The following is a 21,093-nucleotide window of genomic DNA, read 5'->3' as shown; positions in this document are numbered from 1 at the left end:
TTATCTTCATGTATCCTATTACAGTAATTCCCAAAAACCCTCTACTGAGAACCCTTTCGAGGATGATGTTCTCACCCCCCCTACATTTTTCCCCTTTCAGGATATGGGCGCAGAAGTTATGAAGAGCTTATTTAATTGTTGTTGTGATGCTCCGTATTGTTTTAGTTATGGTTTATTGTACCCTCGCCTTTATCTTAATATATTCTGTAAGAGGGATAGGGATTGTATTGGATTATGTTTGTAACATTATTTATATATATTTATGTATATTTATGGATGTACGTTATCGAACGAAAGTATCTTTGGGAGCGGTATTGCGGTTTAAAGTTTTAAACAGGCTCATATTTTAGTATTAAATAATATAAGTGTCGTCGTAATGTCCGAGCTATCAGAGTCGCGCAGCCGGAAGTGTGAGCTTTGGTAGTTAGGGTGTTACATTATGGTATCAGAGCAGTTCTTCCTGTAGAGCCTGAGGAATGGACTGACTATGCTTCAATTGCATACTCTGAGCATTTGTCATGTATTAGGTCTTGTTGAATGACGAGAATTAGAGCTTTATGCGCATGACGGTCTATTGATTAACACTGTTAGTCTTGCATTGCATAATTCCTGATATTAAGTTTGGCCGGCTTAATACTAGTGAATTATGTATATGAAAGCACTGATGGGTTATCATAGATGATATACGAGTTTCGAGTAAAGCGAATCGCGGTGTTGGGAACGTTGAAAACTATTTCTCGAGGCTATTCAGTTGTGTGTCTTGAATTCTGTTCGAGTCGACCTGTTCCTTCATGTCCTAATTTGAAGTTCTTGTTTTCTAATCCTTTTGAAAAGTAGTTTGATTTTTCAACTTTATTCCTCTATTCATATGCATTCTTGTTTGATCTTAATTGCATATGCTTGTTTGGAATCCTTGTTGCGTCTATCTTCCTCTGTTTGAGTTCTTCTTGATTCAAGTATTCTTTGATATAGCTTTGAATTTGTCTTAATGCGCTATGCCCTTTTAACTTCGGGTTCTGAGTCCATTCTTTGAGAAATTGTTGATTTAGTTTTTCTCTTACTTGACAGTGATCACAGCCAATTTTGAGATTTTATAAATTGCTGTTGATTAGATATATACTTTTCTATATATGAGACTTTGAGATTATTTATACAGTTTAACAACTATTTCTTTCTAATACCTCGCCTGTACTTTTACTAGTTTACGGAATTGCACTTACTTTAAAAGTAAATTTGACTTTCTAGTAATTTTACAATAGTTCCAATGTACATCTTCATTTGATTATGTATTTGAGGTATTCTTCAAAATTCTGGAAAGAAAGGGGATTTCTCGCTTTTATCCCGGTTGAGTTTCATTTGATAAACTTTACTTAATTCATTTTGATTTGAGTTTGATTTAGCATACTACATGGTTTATGCTATTGTTGTTCTTTTGAAAATGTTGGACTCATAGCTTTCTTCTTATGATCAGACTCGCTCCTTCTTAAGCTTTTCACCTCTATGAATGTCATACGTGATTCTGTTTTTAACTAATCTTTTACATCTTGTGAACATTACCATTGATCTTGGTTTGTCCCCTCTTGTGAATCTCATCCTTATGTGGGTCAGTTTGATTCGTTTCAGGATAGTACATTGTTTATTCTCCCATTATCTCTACAAGAGTTTTTAGTTAAAGATCTATCATTGAAGAATTACAAATGATTGAGTTGTCTTTTCTATGACTTTTGTATTCTTTTGGATCAATTTAAAACTTGTTTGATATTTCATGCTTAGTGGATCTTGTTTGAACTACTCTAATTTAAGATCCTTTCTTGCAAGGCTTGACTCCTTTTTAGTACATCTTAAACTTCTTGAATGTTCTTCTGCGATGGAGATTTCAAGAACACTTTTGGAGTATTATTTTGGACTTTTTAAAGAAGTTTTGAATTCTCTTGTAAGAAGTTTTAAACGGAATTTATTTTCTGTTTCTTGATTTAGATTGAAACCATTGTTCAATATTGATGAAGTTAATTTAAAAATCGGCATGCGCTATTTTAAATGAGGTTTTGGAAAGTTTCCTTGTTTAGTGGAAACCGGTTTGTTTGTAACGCACCACTTATTTCCTTACCAGATTGTAAGCAAATTTTTATCTCGGAGTTTCTTTTCTAAAAAGAGTTTAACTTCCTCTTTCGTACTTGCTATAAATGTTATACAGGCTTGTTTGAATATGAAATTTTGAGAATTTCGAACAAGCATCTGATTATTTCCGAGTTTTTATGAACTGCTTTTGGTTAAGTTGTGCATTTAATTATCTTTCTAAAATATTTGAGGAAATATTTTGGCTCTTAGCCAAACTTGTGTGCATTTTGTTTTAAAACTCTACATAATCTACCTCAACGTGAAATTGATTTAGAGCAAAGCCACATTTATGCTTTTGTTACTCTCTTGAAGAATGTTTATTACTTGACTTTCTTCTAAACTGCGAAGTGATTTTTCCGCAAGTTTTCGATTCTTTTATGAACAATGTATTTGGGAGTATTTTTAATCATGCTCTTAAGTTCTATGAGCTTTGCCTTGGGTTTGAGATATTCTCTTCTGTAAACCTCATACTTCTTCGACTCAGTTTGAATTTGTTCCAAACCAATGCGCTGATTTTCTTCCTATGGATCCTATTGAATTTTTTTTGATCCAAGGGTTATCTTTGAAGTTGTCAATTGAATTGTGTTTAGAAAACTTCATTGCTTGAGCATCCTTGTTTATCTAGAATTGGATACACTCGCTCAAATCTATGAGTATTATTGTTGACATTTATCTCTCATTTCTAAATCTTGTATTCTTCTGAGTAGACTCGAGAATTGTTTTGGTATCACGTGCGACTTGTAGGCATAGTAACGCGATACGTTAGTTCTTTAAGATGTGATGTGTATACGGAAGTTGAATGCGGTAGGTGTGCAACGTATAAGTTGTGGGTGTTTTATTCTTTGCGAATGGGTTTGCGGTTGTCAGGCTTGTGATCGAGTATGAGGATTGTAAAGTGCTTGATGGAGTTGGAAAGCTGAAGCTTTGAGGTTGATGTGAGATTAGTGTGCGGATGTTGAGCACGTCGTTTTAACTCCATCCTGTTTGATAGCCTTTGAGGCCTTGCCTTCCTATCACATGATTGACCCATGTTATCTTTTACATTGAGCCTACCTTGTAACGTTTGCTTTGCAATCACTCCTACCTTTACATCCTTATGCATATGACAATCAAAGTATTTGAAAATCGTATATATGATTATATTTTGAGATATTTTTGCTTCTTCTTTAAATGTGTTCAAGGGTGAACTGTTATGGAATTTCTTTCATTTTGTATCAATTTTCGAGGGCGAAAATTTTTATAAGGTGGGTAGGATGTAAGACCCAGAACTTTTGAAAAGTCTTATTATGATCAAGTCTCAAATCCTACAATTATTTATAGCCTTAATTTCAGAGATTATTTTATTAAAGATAATTAAGGCAAGTTTTGATTTATTGGATTTGAGATAAGCTATGATTATTATCCAATTTTATAATTATTGGATTATTATCTATATTTGAATTATAAAGTTGATAGTTATAAAATAATAAGTATTTTATAATGATTTGGATTGGATAAGTAATATTTTAGAATATTGATATTACTATTTTGGAAAATGAAGAAAATAAGTATATTATTTCTAATTATTTGGTGGGGACATTTTATTGAAAATAATTTATGAAATTGATGAGCAAATAGTATTTTTATACATTATTATTAATGGATTAGAATTTATTTCTAATTACTATAATATCCCTATTTTTATTTGAAATTACTAAAATGTCCCTAACCCTAATTTTTCAAAATAAGGAAACCCTAACCCAGTAACCCGTTACCATGACCCGGTTCCCTTATCTCCATACACAGCAACAGCAGCAGATCTTTTCCCCTTTCCCCAATAGAACGCAACACCCATGGTTTCCCCCTTCTCCATAAACAAAGAAACAGAAAACACAGAAAGGGGAGATCGGAGGGGAACGCAGAGGGAAGCAGGGGAGGAAGAGAGACACGGCTAGCAACGGTGGGCATCGCCGTCGCCGCCGAGTTGCCAGCCGCCGCCGCCATGGCGCACCGAAGGAAGAACGGGAGTGAGGGAGCTTAGCCGCGGGAAGGGGAGGCGCGGGTCTGACTCGTCCCCGCAGATCCGCCCGTTCCGACCCGTCACCGTCGCGAGGAGGAGAAGTCCCTGTCGCCGTTCCGTTAACGCCGCCATCACCACCGTCCTGTCTGTGGGGCTTGAGCTCGCGTCGCCGCATTGATTTTCGGCGCCACCGCAGATGAGACTGGAGCAGACACCACCACAGACGAAGAAGAAAGGGGCGCGCGCGGAAGAGGTGAAGCTGTCGCTGTCACCGTCGCGGGTGGGATCGTCGCCGTGCCTGGTTCCCGTTGCGGCTGGACTTCGACCGCCGCCGTTCCTGTTGCCGCCAAGCATAGGTTAGCACTGCCAGAGCTCCTGCCACCATGGGGACCGTGAAAGGAGGAAGGAGAAGTTGTTTCCGTTACAGCCACTCCCGGAGGAGAAGTCAACCGCGCCGCCGCGCCTAGCTGCCGGAAACGCCATTGCTGTCGCTAGACGGCTTTGTCGGTAAGGATTTTTAAGCTGGTTCTCCTTTCTGTTGAGCTTCTGGGAACTTCATTGTCGCTGCATGTTGTTCAGGTCCCTGCTGCTGCTTGGGGCTAACTGCCGGGCTGCCGCCGAACCGGTTCGGAGACCGCCGTCATTTCGGTTCAGCCGTTCCTTTGGTTCGGTAAGCGTTTCGATCTGAAAGCCCTCTATTTACTGCTCTATTATACGTTGAGGAGTCGTAGCATTTGTTGTTATGAGAGTTAATCTCGGTTATTATATATTGCGATTAGAGTCGTTGTGGTTGCTGAGGAAACGGTTTGGAGCTGAGGTTTTGGTAGTCGGGATTTTGATTGTTGATTTTGGGTCGAGGCGGAAAGGACGCTGTGATGCCTTCGAGTTATGGAATTTGCATTTTGAGGTAGGGGCGCTTTCCAAAAACTATGTTTTATGTATTGGAATTATTACATATGGATACTGATGTGAGATATTGTGTATTTGGCGATTGTATCTGCCTTATGTATTATTTGATTGACTCGAATGATTATGGATGTTGGCTTGGCTGAATTGTTGTGTGGCTTGTGAAATGTAATGTTTGAAGTTGATTCTTTAAATATTTGAAATGAGTTTAATCCGTTGAGGATTGGTTTGAATTGAGTCAATTATTTTGATGATGTGGAAGATAGAATACTCTTGAAATTCAGCCTGTGTTGCTTTAATTGATTTGGTTTTGATAAACGATTTATTGCTGAACCGATTCTTTAAAGCTTTGGAAATGAGTTAAATCGGTTGATATTGAGTTGATTTTTGAAATGGCTTCCTTGAGATATGCCACTGAGGCGACTGTTGGATTTAGCTTGCTTTTGAATTGATTTCTGGTTTTGAGCTGTTGAAAAAGAATGAGAAACGGTTTAGTTGGGACCCGAACCGGGTGGCAAAAGTCCAAGTTTTAGGGGAGGTGCTGCCGAAATTTCTATAGAATCCGAGTCCTTATTTGAGATGTTAATTGGGGAATTTTGAGTTTAATGCCTTTCCTATCTATTTTGAGGATTGTGAAATTATGGCTTCTTTATTACCTTTACTTAGAGCAATTAAGAAAGCAATGAAGTTATGCTTTGAAAGAATTATTGAAAAGAGAATCATGATTTATCCTTATTTTCCAAGAAGAACAGTATGTCTTTGGGTACAATTCATTTGAAAGAGAATTTTGCTTTGAGGCTGTTTTAAAAGGTAAAACGGGTTTATGTTTTTCTCTATTAAACACAAAGATTGTCCCTTGGGAGAGTTTTCGTGATTTTAAAAGGAATTGGATTTCGATTGATGAGCCTCATTATTTTGACGTTTTAAATAAGATTCAAAGTATCTTTTGAACTCTAGTTTAACACAACGAAAATGATTCTCTTATCAGTTTGAAACGCTTCAGATTTAATTATGGAATTGAAGCCGGTTTTGTTTAAGTAAAGGAAATGGTTTTGAAAGAAGTAAAGGTTACGTGACTCGGTTTGGCTTAGATCCTATTTTCTTACTCAAATCAGAAAGCCAATGTTTTAATGATTTTAAATGATTTTGGCGAAATGAGATATGTTATTCTCCCCTAAAGACTTGGGACTCTGCCGAGCAACTTTTGTTATGAAATCCCATTTTTGTATGGGTGATTTTGAATATTTTGAAATAAATCCTTAACTTGCCATGGTTTTGGAAGTTTTGGAAAGAGAATGCCGAAAGTGGCTTTGTGTTAAAAAGGGAACTCACTTTGAGTAAATTTGGCTTATGAGCCTGAGATGATTTGAGAAACGAGATTTCTAAAGCCAAGGCTGAAAAGAGTTGAAACTTGATTTCAAAGTGAAATGAATTGAGAAAATGATTTATGGCTTAAATGCCGATTTCATATATCTGATGATTTTGAATGGTGGAAGTGCTGTTTTGTTGTGAGCCGGAATGGCTGTGTATGATTATAAATATTGGTTGGTTCTGGATTGAACCGTGAGCCGGAATGGCTGTGTATGATATGAATATTGGCTGGTTCTGGACTGAACCGTGAGCCGGATGGCTGAGATGGATGTTGATCCATGGATGAGATTGAATGCATGTTTATGCTGAATCATTGATAAATGTGAATGTTGCACTTCCACTATCTGAGATACGAGTTTCCCTGGGTAGTAGCAGTGGCTAGCCACCACGTGCTCCAGGTTGAGATTTGATACTCTGTTGACCCTATGTCGTAAGTGTGGCCGGGTACTGTGAAAGTCCCGGATGAGCTCGCCCCCGTAAATATTCACCAGTGAAGGTGATGGATATGGATCATGATTATGATCAAGTTTATGATGAGTATAACTCGAGTTGGGGATGCGCGACAGAGGGACAGTCCAATGGTTAGCTACCAGGACTTGTCGGGTTGGCTCTATAACCGACAGATGATATCATCAGCCATTAGGGACAGGCATGCATCATATGCATCTACGTGACATTGTTTGGGTGTGCATATCATACTTGGTTTGCCTATGTGATTAATTGCTAATTGTTCTACTTGCAATAACTGTTTGTTTGTGCTTGCATCTTCCTTTTTGTGTTTGCTATTGGGACTTTGTTGGATTGTGGTGATTGGTTGATGGTTGGATTGTTTGGGCCTAGGGCCGTGGTTGGAATGATATGAACCGATGGTTGATTTTGGTTTCGTGTTTCTGGTTTGGAATAAAATATGAAAAGCTATTTTGGTACAGTATAGATAAACCTTTTTGAAAGGCTTTGATGTTTTGAGAATAGAATGGTTCCTCTTTCAGAAAAGATTTCCGACTTTACTTTTATTGTAAACCGTTGTTTTTGAAAAGAGGCATAAGACGGTTATAAATCACTGGCACGGTTTATCTTCATGTATCCTATTACAGTAATTCCCAAAAACCCTCTACTGAGAACCCTTTCGAGGATGATGTTCTCACCCCCCCTACATTTTTCCCCTTTCAGGATATGGGCGCAGAAGTTATGAAGAGCTTATTTAATTGTTGTTGTGATGCTCCGTATTGTTTTAGTTATGGTTTATTGTACCCTCGCCTTTATCTTAATATATTCTGTAAGAGGGATAGGGATTGTATTGGATTATGTTTGTAACATTATTTATATATATTTATGTATATTTATGGATGTACGTTATCGAACGAAAGTATCTTTGGGAGCGGTATTGCGGTTTAAAGTTTTAAACAGGCTCATATTTTAGTATTAAATAATATAAGTGTCGTCGTAATGTCCGAGCTATCAGAGTCGCGCAGCCGGAAGTGTGAGCTTTGGTAGTTAGGGTGTTACATTTCTAACCTTAATCAAGAAGATTAGTGACTCATGCTAAGCTTTGAAATCAAAAACAAAGTATGAAAAATGGCCAAAAGGTCCTGATAAATTTTTTTCAAAATTTCTCATATACTAAACCTAAGACAAAACCTAAGAATTAAATGCAAACTTCATTAAAACAGAATCAAATCAAATCTTCCATAATTAATCTTCAATTCTTACTGTGATTCAGATCCATCATTTGGTGATTCAATCCTTGTGCAATACAATGTGGGCTTAGAGACAACTTGAAGCTTGTAGTTCTATTGGGCATTAGGCGTGTGGCACACCCATTCACTGGCGTGTTGGACGCCAACTTCTTCAAGTCCCTGGGAGAAATCTTCTTGGGCGTGTGACACGCCACCTTCTTGGCGTGTTGCACGCCAACTTCAAGCTCCATTTGAGACCACTTTCTTGGGCGTATGGCACGCCCAACCTTGAAGTATTGCACGTCCACTTTGGTGACTTGAAATGCCTTGAATTTAAGCATCTGAAAAGTTGGCCCAGCGTGCCACGCCCTTGCCTTGGCGTGTGGCACGCCAGCTCTTTAAATTATCTCATCTTCGGGCGTGTGGCACACCCTCTTGCTTGGCGTGTTGCACACCAGCTCCAAACACATTCCTAGGAGCATACTTTTGGGCGTGTAGCATGCTACCCTCTTGGCATGTTGCACTCCAACTTTAGTCTTGGATTGCTTCTTCGAAGACGTGCTAAAATGACACACCCCTAATGCATGGCATGTTGCACCCCACAAAATCATGGTCCTGGAGGTGTGTTCCTTTGGCATGTGGCACGTCCTATGCCTGGTGTATTGCAGTCAGCTTTTGTCATTGGTCTTGGAAAGCTTACCCTAGTGTGTAGCACACCCGATGCCTGGCGTGTTGCACGCCAGCTTCAACATTGAATTGTGCACTTTGAGGGCCTCTGGGAAGTTGGCCCAGCGTGCCATGCTTTAGGACTGGCGTGTGGCACGCCAACTTCCCCTTCTTCAATCATGTGGGCGTGTAGCACGCCCTCTTGTTAGCGTGTTGCAGGCCAGTTTTTCTACTTCTTGGGAAGTGCTTTTTTTATTGGCTCTCTTTACTCATGCTTTGCTCCCCTTTTGCTATCATTCACCTATAATTATCAAGAAAATAAAGCACTCAAAGTACCAATTGAATAACATATGAAAGCACATAATTATCAAGCAAAAAGTCATCAATTTTCTCTCAAAAATACCTAAGAAAAGTATTTATGATGCTCATGCATCACAACACCAAACTTGAATTTTTTCTTGTCGTCAAGAAAATAAAGAATCATGCATTTAATATAAAAAAATTCAAGCTTAAAATTCAAGGGTGAATGATGGCAATTAAAATGGTTTTGGTTAGCCTTTTCACTTATTCACAATTTAACACAAATGGTTATAATCTTTAAGACTTCTATCCGAATTGTATTATAAGACCCTTCCTAGAAGCACCACCTTGAAGCAAGCTTATTTTTTTGTCTTTCACAGTTTATTTCCTTTATGGGGTGCTTTATGCCTTGAGCTTAACTTTGACTCTAAATGCTTTTTTTTCAAACTTTGCTTGATACATAACCACCACAAGCACTTGGCCAGGAGCCTCTTTGAGCTTATTTTTCTTTTCATTTTCCCCAGTCAATGATGCTTGGAACCTTGGGCTTCTCTTTGCTTGGGGGGGTGCTTTGCACCTTGAGTTTAGCTATGACTTTTAAATGCTTTATTTTCAAGCTTTTGCTTGATACATAAGCACCACAAGCACTTGACTAGGAGGCTCTTTGAGCTTATGTTTCTTGTCAACATTACTAGTCAGTGGTACTCAAAGCCTTTGGCCTCTTCTTTTGACCCCTTTTTGTTAAGTGTTATTCATTATGTTTGCTTCTTTCAAGGCTTTGTCAATTGTAAAGATCCCATAATAGTCCTCTAGATTGAGGCCTCAAGCAATTTGGCTCAACTTGTATTGAACGTTCTTGGTTAGTTTGGCCTTCCATACTCAGATGGTCATGGTCCTTTTGTCTAACCCCATTTTTCTTTTCATTTCATTAGTGATATATAATCTTTGTTTGCTTTTTGTAGCAAACACAATTACATTTTAGGGTGGTGATGAACAAGACTTAATAAGTACTTGAAGGAAAGGAATCACAAATGCATCAAATAACACAAATAAAATAACATACATACAAATAATTAAAAGCAAAGAAACACATATAGTAAATGAAATAGAAGTCAATCACTTTAGTTGTCATTGCCATCATCTTCATCATCTTTCTCATCGTCCTCTTCATCTTCATCATCATTCTCTAGGTGTAGTTCTCTGGCTTTCCACATCTCTTGCTATTTCTCAAGAGCTTCTTGATTGATATTGATATTCCCTGAAAGGAGTTAATTATGAATTCACTCACCAACTTTTGGGAATAGAGCCAGTGTTGGATTTGCCGCTTGTGCTCCCGCACATAGAAAGTTCATCTGCCGCCATGCTTTGCATGAAATTACCAAGTACAACCCATTGAATTTCTTATTCATGCATCTTGTGGTTAATGAATCTTTCTTGGTTAAATTTTTCCATCCTATGTTGTTCAAGAGATGTGGTCAAGTTTTTTTCAATACTCAGGAAGGGGGTAAGGATGAAGCTTGAGAAATGGAGGATTGTGCTTCTTGAGTTGGTTGAGTTGGAGGAGTTCTTTGAGCTTTCCTTCTTGGTGGTCTTAGTCTTTGCATTCATGGGCTAAGCATCACCCTTTCCATGCTTTCGGGTGTAATCGGGTGATCCACCTTGATTGGCACATCTTCATCAAACTCAACCCCTGCCTCTTTGTAGAGTCTATGAATGAGATTTAGGAATCCAAGCCTTGTGTTTCTTAACACACTCTCAGCCATGCATTGGATATTAGGGGGAATGTTCTCCTCCATACTCGCGTCCTCTCCGGTCATAATAATGTGAACTAGGATGGCTCTTTCTTTAGTGACTTCGGAGTTGTTGGAGGATGGAATGATGGACCTTCTTACTAACTCAAACTAACCTCTTACCACTGGAACAAGATCACTTCTTTTTAACTGGTTTGGTTCCCTTCGACGTCGTTTTTCCATTAGGCCACTAGTATGCAAATATCATTTATGACATCCTCGTACCTTGGAAAGGCACTCAGTCTGTGCTTATAGCTCATTGTAGAAGAAGAAGAAGAAGATAATTCTCCAAGTTTTAGAATTCTTCGGATCACATCGGGTCTAAAGTCCACAGGCTTACCTCTCACATAGCTCATATAGGTAGGTTCTAGTTGTCCATCTATTGCGGCATTGGCATAAAACTTTTGAACTAGCAAGAGCCCCGCTTTTCTAGGTGGGTCTCACAAAGTTGCCCACTTTTGCCTTAGGATTTGTCTTCGAATGCCTGAGTAGAGCCCTCTTTGTATCTCAAATCCATGGAAGGGGAGTAGAACCTTTTCTCGTCATGTTGAAGTTCGGTGGGTGACTTGCCCTTTCTTTTCCTTGATGAAGAGGCATTGAATTTGGAGCCATAGAGTGAATAAATATGAGTGAAGTGAAACCCACATTACCAAACTTAGAAAGTTGCTTGTCCTTAAGCAATAATGTGAATGTAAGAAGGGAGGGTGAGGTGTGGAAGAAAGATAGCTTATGAAGGTGAAGTAAGTTATGAAATGAAGAAAAGAGAGAAAAATGGGGTGATATCTCGGTGGGTAAAAGAAGTGGAGAATGCGTGATGAAGGGAGAGTGTGAAGGTCATGAATTTATAAGGGAAGGGATCGTAAGGATCGTTTGATTAGGGATGATAATAGAGATCCAATGGTTTACATGCATGGGTTGTAATCGAGGAGATTTATGGGGAGTTAAGATGGTGTAAGAGTATGTAAGAGAATGGTATTGAGTGTGGTTTCGGTGATGGTGAGTGATGTATATTTGTGTGAAGGCTAAGTGACAAAGTGTGTAAGTGGAGGAAAGCTTGAGGACAAAATTTGTAAGAATGAAGTGATAGTGAGTGGTTGACACAGTCAAAGAGTTATTAATGCAGGAAGGGACCTATACATATAAAGATATGATAACAATGAAGGACTAATGCATGTGTACTTAGTGGTTGAATTATTAATACATGTGAGTAGTGCAATCAATGATGTACAAGTGAATAGTGTATGCATGCAACAGATGGCTAAGTGATGCATGGGGAGTGCATATAGAATTAGTAATGTGGTATAAAATGAGGCAAAAGCTATGTGCACATTAGAAATGAAATAAGGCATGCTGTAGGGGAGGGTGGCAACACTCTAGTAGAGTGTGCTAATGTATGACCCACCATATCTTGCAACAAATTGCATATTGGTGCACATAAATCGTGACGGTTCATTCCTTGGTAACGGCGCTAAAAACTCAATACGCACGTTCATAATCTTAGTTCTTTGTCACAACTTCGCACAACTAACTAGCAAGTGCACTGGGTCGTCCAAGTAACAAACCTTACGTGAGTAAGGGTCGATCCAACGGAGATTGTCGGCTTGAAGCAAGCTATGGTCATCTTGCAAATCTCAGTCAGGCAGATTCATATGGTTATGGATATTTGATAATTAAAATATAATTAAAATATAAATAAAACGTAAATTAAAGATAGAGATACTTATGTAATTCATTGGTGAGAGTTTTAGAAAAGCGTATGAAGATGCTTGTTCCTCCTGAACCTCTGCTTTTCTATTGTCTTCATCCAATCATTCATACTCCTTTCTATGGCAGCTGTATGTTAGGTGTCACCGTTGTCAATGGCTACATCCTGTCCTCTCAGTGAAAATGGTCCAATGCACTGTCACTGCATGGCTAATCATCTGTCGGTTCTTGATCATACTGGAATAGGATCCATTAATCCTTTTGCGTCTGTCACTACACCCAGCACTCACGAGTTTGAAGCTCGTCGCAGCCATCCCTTTCCAGATCCTACTCGGAATACCACAGACAAGGTTTAGACTTTCCGGATCTCAAGAATGGCCGTCCATGGATTCTAACTTATACCACGAAGACTCTGATTAAGGAATCCCAAAGATATTCATTCAATCTAAGGTAGAACGGAAGTGGTTGTCAGGCACGCATTCATAGGTTGGGAATGATGATGACTGTCACGATCATCATATTCATATGGAAGTGCGAATGAATATCTTAGAATCGGAATAAGCTTGAATTGAATAGAAAAACAATAGTACTTTGTATTAATTCATGAGGAACAGCAGAGCTCCACACCTTAATCTATGGTGTGTAGAAACTCTACCGTTGAAAATACATAAGAGCAAGGTCCAGGCATGGCCGAATGGCCAGCCCTCATAAAGGTCTAAGATAGCATAAAACTGATCAAAGATGATCCGAAGATGTAAATACAATAGCAAAAAGTCCTATTTATACTAAACTAGTTACTAGGGTTTACAGAAATGAGTAAATGATGCAGAAATCCACTTCCGGGGCCCACTTGGTGTGTGCTTGGGCTGAGCATTGAAGCTTTCATGTGTAGAGGCTTCTCTTGGATTTGAACGCCAGTTTGTAACCTGTTTCTGGCGTTTAACTCCACTTTACAACCTGTTTCTGGCGTTTAACTCCAGAATGCAACATGAAACTGGCGTTGAACGCCAGTTTGCGTAGTCTAAACTCGGGCAAAGTATGGACTATTATATATTACTGGAAAGCCCTGGATGTCTACTTTCCAACGCAATTGAGAGCGCACTATTTGAAGTTCTGTAGCTCCAGAAAATTTACTTTGAGTGCAGGGAGATCAGAATCCAGCAGCATCTGCAGTTCTTCTTCAACCTCTGAATCTGATTTTTGCTCAAGTCCCTCAATTTTAGCCAGAAAATACCTGAAATTACAGAAAAATACACAAACTCATAGTAAAGTCCAGAAATGTGAATTTTTATTAAAAACTAATAAAAATATACTAAAACTAACTAAATCATACTAAAAACTATGTAAAAATAATGCCAAAAAGTGTATAAATTATCCGCTCATCACAACACCAAACTTAAATTATTGCTTGTCCCCAAGCAACTGAAAATCAAATAGGATAAAAAGAAGAGAATATACTGTGAATTCCAAAATATCAATGAAACTTAGCTCCAATCAGATGAGCGGGACTAGTAGCTTTTTACCTCTTGAATAGTTTTGGCATCTCACTTTATCCATTGAAGTTCAGAATGATTGGCATCTATAGGAACTTAGAATTCAGATAGTGTTATTGATTCTCCTAGTTCAGTATGTTGATTCTTGAACACAGCTACTTTATGAGTCTTGGCCGTGGCCCTAAGCACTTTGTTTTCCAGTATTACCACCGGATACATAAATGCTACAGACACATAACTAGGTGAACCTTTTCAGATTGTGACTCAGCTTTGCTAGAGTCCCCAATTAGAGGTGTCCAGGGTTCTTAAGCACACTCTTCTTTTTGCTTTTGACCTCGACTTTAACCGCTCAGTCTCAAGTTTTCACTTGACACCTTTACGCCACAAGCACATGGTTAGGGATAGCTTGGTTTAGCCGCTTAGGCTAGGATTTTATTCCTTTAGGCCCTCCTATCCACTGATGCTCAAAGCCTTGGATCTTTTTTATTACCCTTGCCTTTTGGTTTTAAGGGCTATCAGCTTTTTGCTCTTGCCTTTTGGTTTAAAGAGCTTTTGGCTTTTTCTGCTTGCTTTTTCTTTTTCTCTTTTTTTTTGCCATTTTTTTTCGCAAGCCTTTATATTCACTGTTTTTTCTTGCTTCAAGAATCAATTTTATGATTTTTCAGATCATCAAATAACATTTCTCCTTTTTCATCATTCTTTCAAGAGCCAACATATTTAACATTCATAAACAACAATTTCAAAAGACATATGCACTGTTCAAGCATTCATTCAGAAAACAAAAAGTATTGTCACCACATCAAAATAATTAAACTAGTTTCAAGGATGAATTCGAAACCCTGTACTTCTTGTTCTTTTGTTTTTTGAACATTTTTCATTTAAGAGAGGTGATGGATTCATAGGACATTCATAGCTTTAAGACATAGACAATTAAACATTAATGATCATGTAACAAGACACAAACATAAACATAAAGCATAGTAAACGAAAAACAGAAAAATAAGAACAAGGAGATTAAGGAATGAGTCCACCTTAGTGAGGGTGGTGTCCTCCTCTTCTTGAAGAACCAATGGTGCTCTTGAGCTCCTCTATGTCTTTTCCTTATCTTTGTTGTTCCTCACTCATAGCTCTTTGATCTTCTCTAATTTCATGGAGGATGATGGAGTGCTCTTGGTGCTCCATCCTTAGTTGTTCCATGTTAGAACTTAATTCTCCTAGGGATGTGTTGATTTGCTCTCAATAGTTTTATGGAGAAAGGTGCATCCCTTGAGGCATCTCAGAGATTTCATGGTGGAGAATTTCCTCATGCTCTTGTTGAGGTCTATGATCTCTTAATTGAACCGGCTTGCCTCTTGAGTCAATTTTCCATTGAGCTCCTTCCTCACATATGTCTATGAGGACTTGGTCCAACCTTTGATCAAAGTTGACCCTTCTTGTGTAGGGGCGTGCGTTCTCTTCCATCATTGGCAAGTTGAACGCTAGCCTTACATTTTCCAGACTGAAGTCTAAGTATTTCCCCCGAACCATGGTGAGCCAATGCTTTGGATTCGGGTTCACACTTTGATCACGGTTCCTAGTGATCCATGCGTTTGCATAGAACTCTTGGACCATTAAGATCCCGACTTGTTGAATGGGGTTGGTGAGAACTTCCCAACCTCTTCTTCGGATCTCATGTCGGATCTTCGGATACTCATTCTTTTTGAGTTTGAAAGGAACCTCAGGGATCACTTTCTTCTTAGCCACAACTTCATAGAAGTGGTCTTGATGGACCTTTGAGATGAATCTCTCCATCTCCTATGACTCAGAGGTGAAAGCAATTGCCTTTCCTTTCCTCTTTCTAGAGGTTTCTCTGGCCTTAGGTGCCATTAATGGTTATGAAAAAACAAAAAGCAATGCTTTTACCACACCAAACTTAAAATTTTTGCTCATCCCCGAGCAAAAGAAGAAAGAAAGAAGGAGAAGAAGAAAAAGAATGGAGGAGATGGAGGGAGAAGGTGTATTCGGCCAAGGGTAAGAAGAGAGGGTTGTGTTGTGTGAAAATGAAGAAGGAAAGAGGGGTTTATATAGGGGTGGGATGGGATTTAGGGTTCGGCCATTAGGGTTGGGGTTGGGAGGGAAAAGAGTTTGAATTTTGGAGGTAGGTGAGGTTTATGGGGAAGAGAGGATGGATGTGAGTGGTGAAGAGGTGATGGGAAAGAGTGATTGAGGTGATTGGTGAAGGGTATTTGGGGAAGAGAGTTATGAAAAAGGTGTGAAGAGGAGAGAAGAAGATGTGGGGATCCTGTGGGGTTCACAGATCTTGAGGGGATCCTGTGGGGTCAAGGACTTAACATCCCTGCTCCAATTAGGCGTGTAAAACATCCTTGCTGTGCAATCCTGGCGTTTAACGCCAGATTGCTGCTTGTTTCTGGCGTTTAACGCCAGGCAGATACTTGTTTTTGGCGTTAAACGCCAGCTTGGTGCTTGTTTCTGGCGTTAAATGCCAGACAGATGCTTGTTTCTGGCGTTTAAACGCCAGACTGCTCTCCTCCAGGGTGTGCTATTTTCAATGCTGTTTTTCATTATGTTTTTGATTTTTCAGTAGTTTTTGTGACTCCACATGATCATCAACCTACTAAAACACGAAATAACAAAAGGAAAATAAAATAGATATAACTAAATAACATAGGGTTGCCTCCCAATAAGCGCTTCTTTAATGTCAATAGCTTGACAGTGAGCTCTCCTGGAGCCTCACAGATGTTCAGAGCATTGTTGGAACCTCCCAACACCAAACTTAGAGTTTGAATGTTGGGGTTCAACACCAAACTTAGAGTTTGGTTGTGGCCTCCCAACACCAAACTTAGAGTTTGACTGTGGGGGCTTTGGTTGACTCTGCATTGAGAGAAGCTTTTCATGCTTCCTCTCCATGGTTACAGAAGGAGATCCTTGAGTTTTAAACACAAGGTTGTCCTCATTCAGTTGAAGGACCAATTCTCCTCTGTCCACATCAATCACAGCTTTTGCTGTGGCTAGGAAGGGTCTTCCAAGGATGATGGATTCATCCTCATCCTTCCCAGTGTCTAGGATTATGAAATCAGCAGGGATGTAAAGGCCTTCAACCTTTACTAACACGTCCTCTGCTTGTCCATAAGCCTATTTTCTTGAGTTGTCTGCCATCTCTAATGAGATTCTGGCAGCTTGCATTCCATTCATACTCTGAGAAATCATATTGACTTACTGAGTCAATATTTTGTTCTGAGCCAATATGGCATTCAGAGCATCAATCTCAAGAACTTCCTTCCTCTGAGGCGTCCCATTACTCACAGGATTCTTTTCACATGAACTGGTTATTTGCAACCATGTCAATGAGTTCCTGAGCTTCTGTAGGTATTTTCTTTAGGTGAATGGATCCACCTGCAGAATGGTCCAATGACATCTTAGATGATTCAGACAGACCATCATAGAATATATCCAGGATGGTCCATTCTGAAAGCATGTCAGAATGACACTTTTTGGTCAGTTCCTTGTATCTCTCCCAAGCTTCATAGAGGGATTCACCGTCTTTTTGTCTGAAGGTTTGAACATCCACTCTAAGCTTGCTAAGCTTTTGAGGAGGAAAGAACTTGGCTAAGAAAGCCGTGACCAGCTTATCCCAAGAGTTCAAGCTATCCTTAGGTTGAGAGTCCAACCATATTTTAGCTCTGTCTCTTACAGCAAACGGGAAAAGCATAAGCCTGTAGACCTTGGGATCAACTCCATTGGTCTTAACAGTATCACAGATCTGCAAGAATTCAGTTAAGAACTAAAAAGGATCTTCAGATGGAAGTCCATGAAACTTGCAGTTCTGTTGCATCAGAGAAACTAGTTGAGGTTTAAGCTCAAAGTTGTTTGCTCCAACGGCAGGGATTGAGATGCTTCTTCCATGTAAATTGGAATTTGGTGCAGTAAAGTCACCAAGCATCTTCCTTGCATTGTTATTATTTTCGGCCATGTCTCCTTCTTTTTTGAAAATTTCTGCCAGATTTTCTCCAGAGAGTTGTGCTTTGGCTTCCCTTAGCTTCCTCTTCAGAGTCCTTTCAGGTTCAGGATCAGCTTCAACAAGAATGTTCTTATCCTTGTTCCTGCTCATATGAAAAAGAAGAAAACAGAAAAGAAAATATGAAATCCTCTATGTCACAGTATAGAGATTCCTTTATGTGAGTAGAAGAAGATAAGAATAGAAGAAGGAAAAGATAAGAATCCAAACACAGGGGAGAGGAGTGGGTTCGAATTCTTAGATGAAGAGGAGTGTCAGTAAATAAATAAATAATTAGAAGGAGGTGAGAGAGAAGAATTTTCGAAAATTAAATAAATTAAAATAAAAAAATATTTTTGTTTTTAATTTAAAATTAAAATTAAAATTCAAAAATTAAGAAAGGAAAATTGAATCAAATTAAATTAAATTTAAAATAATTAGTTAATTTAAAAAGGAATTTTGAAAAAGAGGAAGGTGATTTTCGAAAATTAGAGAGAGAATTAGTTAGGTAGTTTTGAAAAAGATATGATTGAAACAAAAAAATAGGATTAGTTTGAAAAAGATTTGAAAATCAATTTTAAAAAGATAAGAAGTTAGAAAAGAAGTTAGAAAAGATTTTGAAATTGATTTTTTTTAAAAGATGTGATTGAAACTTATTTTGAAAAAGATTTCAAAAAGAAATTTAAAAAGATTTGATTTTGAAATTAAAGTTGATTACTTGACTAACAAGAAACTAAAAAGATATGAATCTAGAGTTTAAAGATTGAACCTTTCTTACTAGGCAAGTAACAAACTTAAAAATTTTGAATTAATCACATTAATTGTTAGCATTAATTTCGAAAATATGAAATAAAAATAAGAAAAATATTTTGAAAATAATTTTGAAAGGTTCGAAATTATGAAAGAAAAAAATTGAAAAAGATTTAATTTTTGAAAAAGATAAAATTTTTAAATTGAAAATTTGATTTGACTCATAAGAAACAACTAGATTTAAAAAATTTTTGAAAAAGTCAACTCAAATTTTTGAATTTGATGAGAAGAAAAAGGGAAAGATATTTTTTTGATTTTTGAATTTTTAATGATGAAAGAGAAAAACATTAAAAAGACTCAAAACATGAAAATTATGAATCAAAACAAGAAAAATATGCAAGAACACTTTGAATGTCAAGATGAACACCAAGAACACTTTGAAGATTAAGATGAACATCAAGACTTATTTTTGAAAATTTTTAAGAAAAGAAAAACATGCAAGACACCAAACTTAAAAATTTTTATTCTTTAGACACTAATAAATTGAAAATGCATATGAAAAATAAGAAAAGACACAAAACAAGAAAATATGAAGATCAAACAATAAGACTTGTCAAGAACAACTTGAAGATCATGAAGAACACATGCATGAGTTTTCGAAAAAGGCACAAATTTTAAAAACATGCAATTGACACCAAACTTAAAATTTGACACAAGACTCAAACAAGAAACACCAAATTTTTGGTTTTTATGATTTTATTAAATTTTTTTTATTTTTCAAAAATTATTTTGGGAAAAACGAAAAAGAAGATTTTTTTTTTTGTATTTTTCGAAAATAAGAAATAAAAAGCTTAAAATTAAAATAAAATTACCTAATCTAAGCAACAAGATGAACCGTCAGTTGTCCAAACTCGAACAATCCCCGGCAACGGCGCCAAAAACTTGGTGCGTAGAAATTGTGACGGTTCATTCCTTGGTAACGGCGCTAAAAACTCAATACGCACGTTCATAATCTTAGTTCTTTGTCACAACTTCACACAACTAACCAGCAAGTGCACTGGGTCGTCCAAGTAATAAACCTTACGTGAGTAAGGGTCGATCCCACGGAGATTGTCGGCTTGAAGCAAGCTATGGTCATCTTGCAAATCTCAGTCAGGCAGACTCATATGGTTATGGATATTTGATAATTAAAATATAAATAAAACGTAAATTAAAGATAGAGATACTTATGTAATTCATTGGTGAGAGTTTCAGATAAGCGTATAAAGATGCTTGTTCCTCCTGAACCTCTGCTTTCCTATTGTCTTCATCCAATCATTCATACTCCTTTCTATGGCAAGCTGTATGTTAGGCGTCACCGTTGTCAATGGCTACATCCTGTCCTCTTAGTGAAAATGGTCCAATGTGCTGTCACTGCATGGCTAATCATCTGTCGGTTCTCGATCATACTGGAATAGGATCCATTGATCCTTTTGCGTCTGTCACTACGCCCAGCACTCACGAGTTTGAAGCTCGTCGCAGCCATCCCTTCCCAGATCCTATTCGAAATACCACAGACAAGTTTTAGACTTTCCGGATCTCAAGAATGGCCGTCCATGGATTCTAACTTATACCACGAAGACTCTGATTAAGGAATCCTAGAGATATTCATTCAATCTAAGGTAGAACGGAAGTGGTTGTCAGGCACGCGTTCATAGGTTGGGAATGATGATGACTGTCACGATCATCATATTCATATTAAAGTGCGAATGAATATCTTAGAATCGGAATAAGCTTGAATTGAATAGAAAAACAATAGTACTTTGTATTAATTCATGAGGAACAGCAGAGCTCCACACCTTAATCTATGGTGTGTAGAAACTCTACCGTTGAAAATACATAAGAGCAAGGTCCAGGCATGGCCGAATGGCCAGCCCTCATAAAGGTCTAAGATAGCATAAAACTGATCAAAGATGATCCGAAGATGTAAATACAATAGCAAAAAGTCCTATTTATACTAAACTAGTTACTAGGGTTTACAGAAATGAGTAAATGATGCAGAAATCCACTTCCGGAGCCCACTTGGTGTGTTCTTGGGCTGAGAATTGAAGCTTTCATGTGTAGAGGCTTCTCTTGGAGTTGAACGCCAGTTTGTAACCTGTTTCTGGCGTTTAACTCCACTTTGCAACCTGTTTCTGGCGTTTAACTCCAGAATGCAACATGGAACTGGTGTTGAACGCCAGTTTGCGTCATCTAAACTCGGATAAAGTATGGACTATTATATATTGCTGGAAAGCCCTGGATGTCTACTTTCCAACACAATTGAGAGCGTGCCATTTGGAGTTCT

The 21,093-nt window shown here is 38.1% G+C and overlaps 1 non-coding gene across 1 annotated transcript; it reads left to right on the top strand.

Annotated features, from left to right (window-relative positions):
- The first annotated feature begins 17,496 nt into the window (after positions 1–17,496).
- On the top strand, positions 17,497–17,600 carry LOC112730787 (small nucleolar RNA R71). The gene has a single exon (XR_003166596.1). It is a non-coding gene; the product is annotated as a small nucleolar RNA R71 (small nucleolar RNA).
- The last annotated feature ends 3,493 nt before the right edge of the window (positions 17,601–21,093 follow it).

Source organism: Arachis hypogaea, chromosome 12 (genome assembly GCF_003086295.3).
Source record: "Arachis hypogaea cultivar Tifrunner chromosome 12, arahy.Tifrunner.gnm2.J5K5, whole genome shotgun sequence".
NCBI lineage: Eukaryota > Viridiplantae > Streptophyta > Magnoliopsida > Fabales > Fabaceae > Arachis > Arachis hypogaea.
Note: the sequence above shows the minus strand (reverse complement) of the source record. Positions and strands in the feature narration are given on the sequence as shown.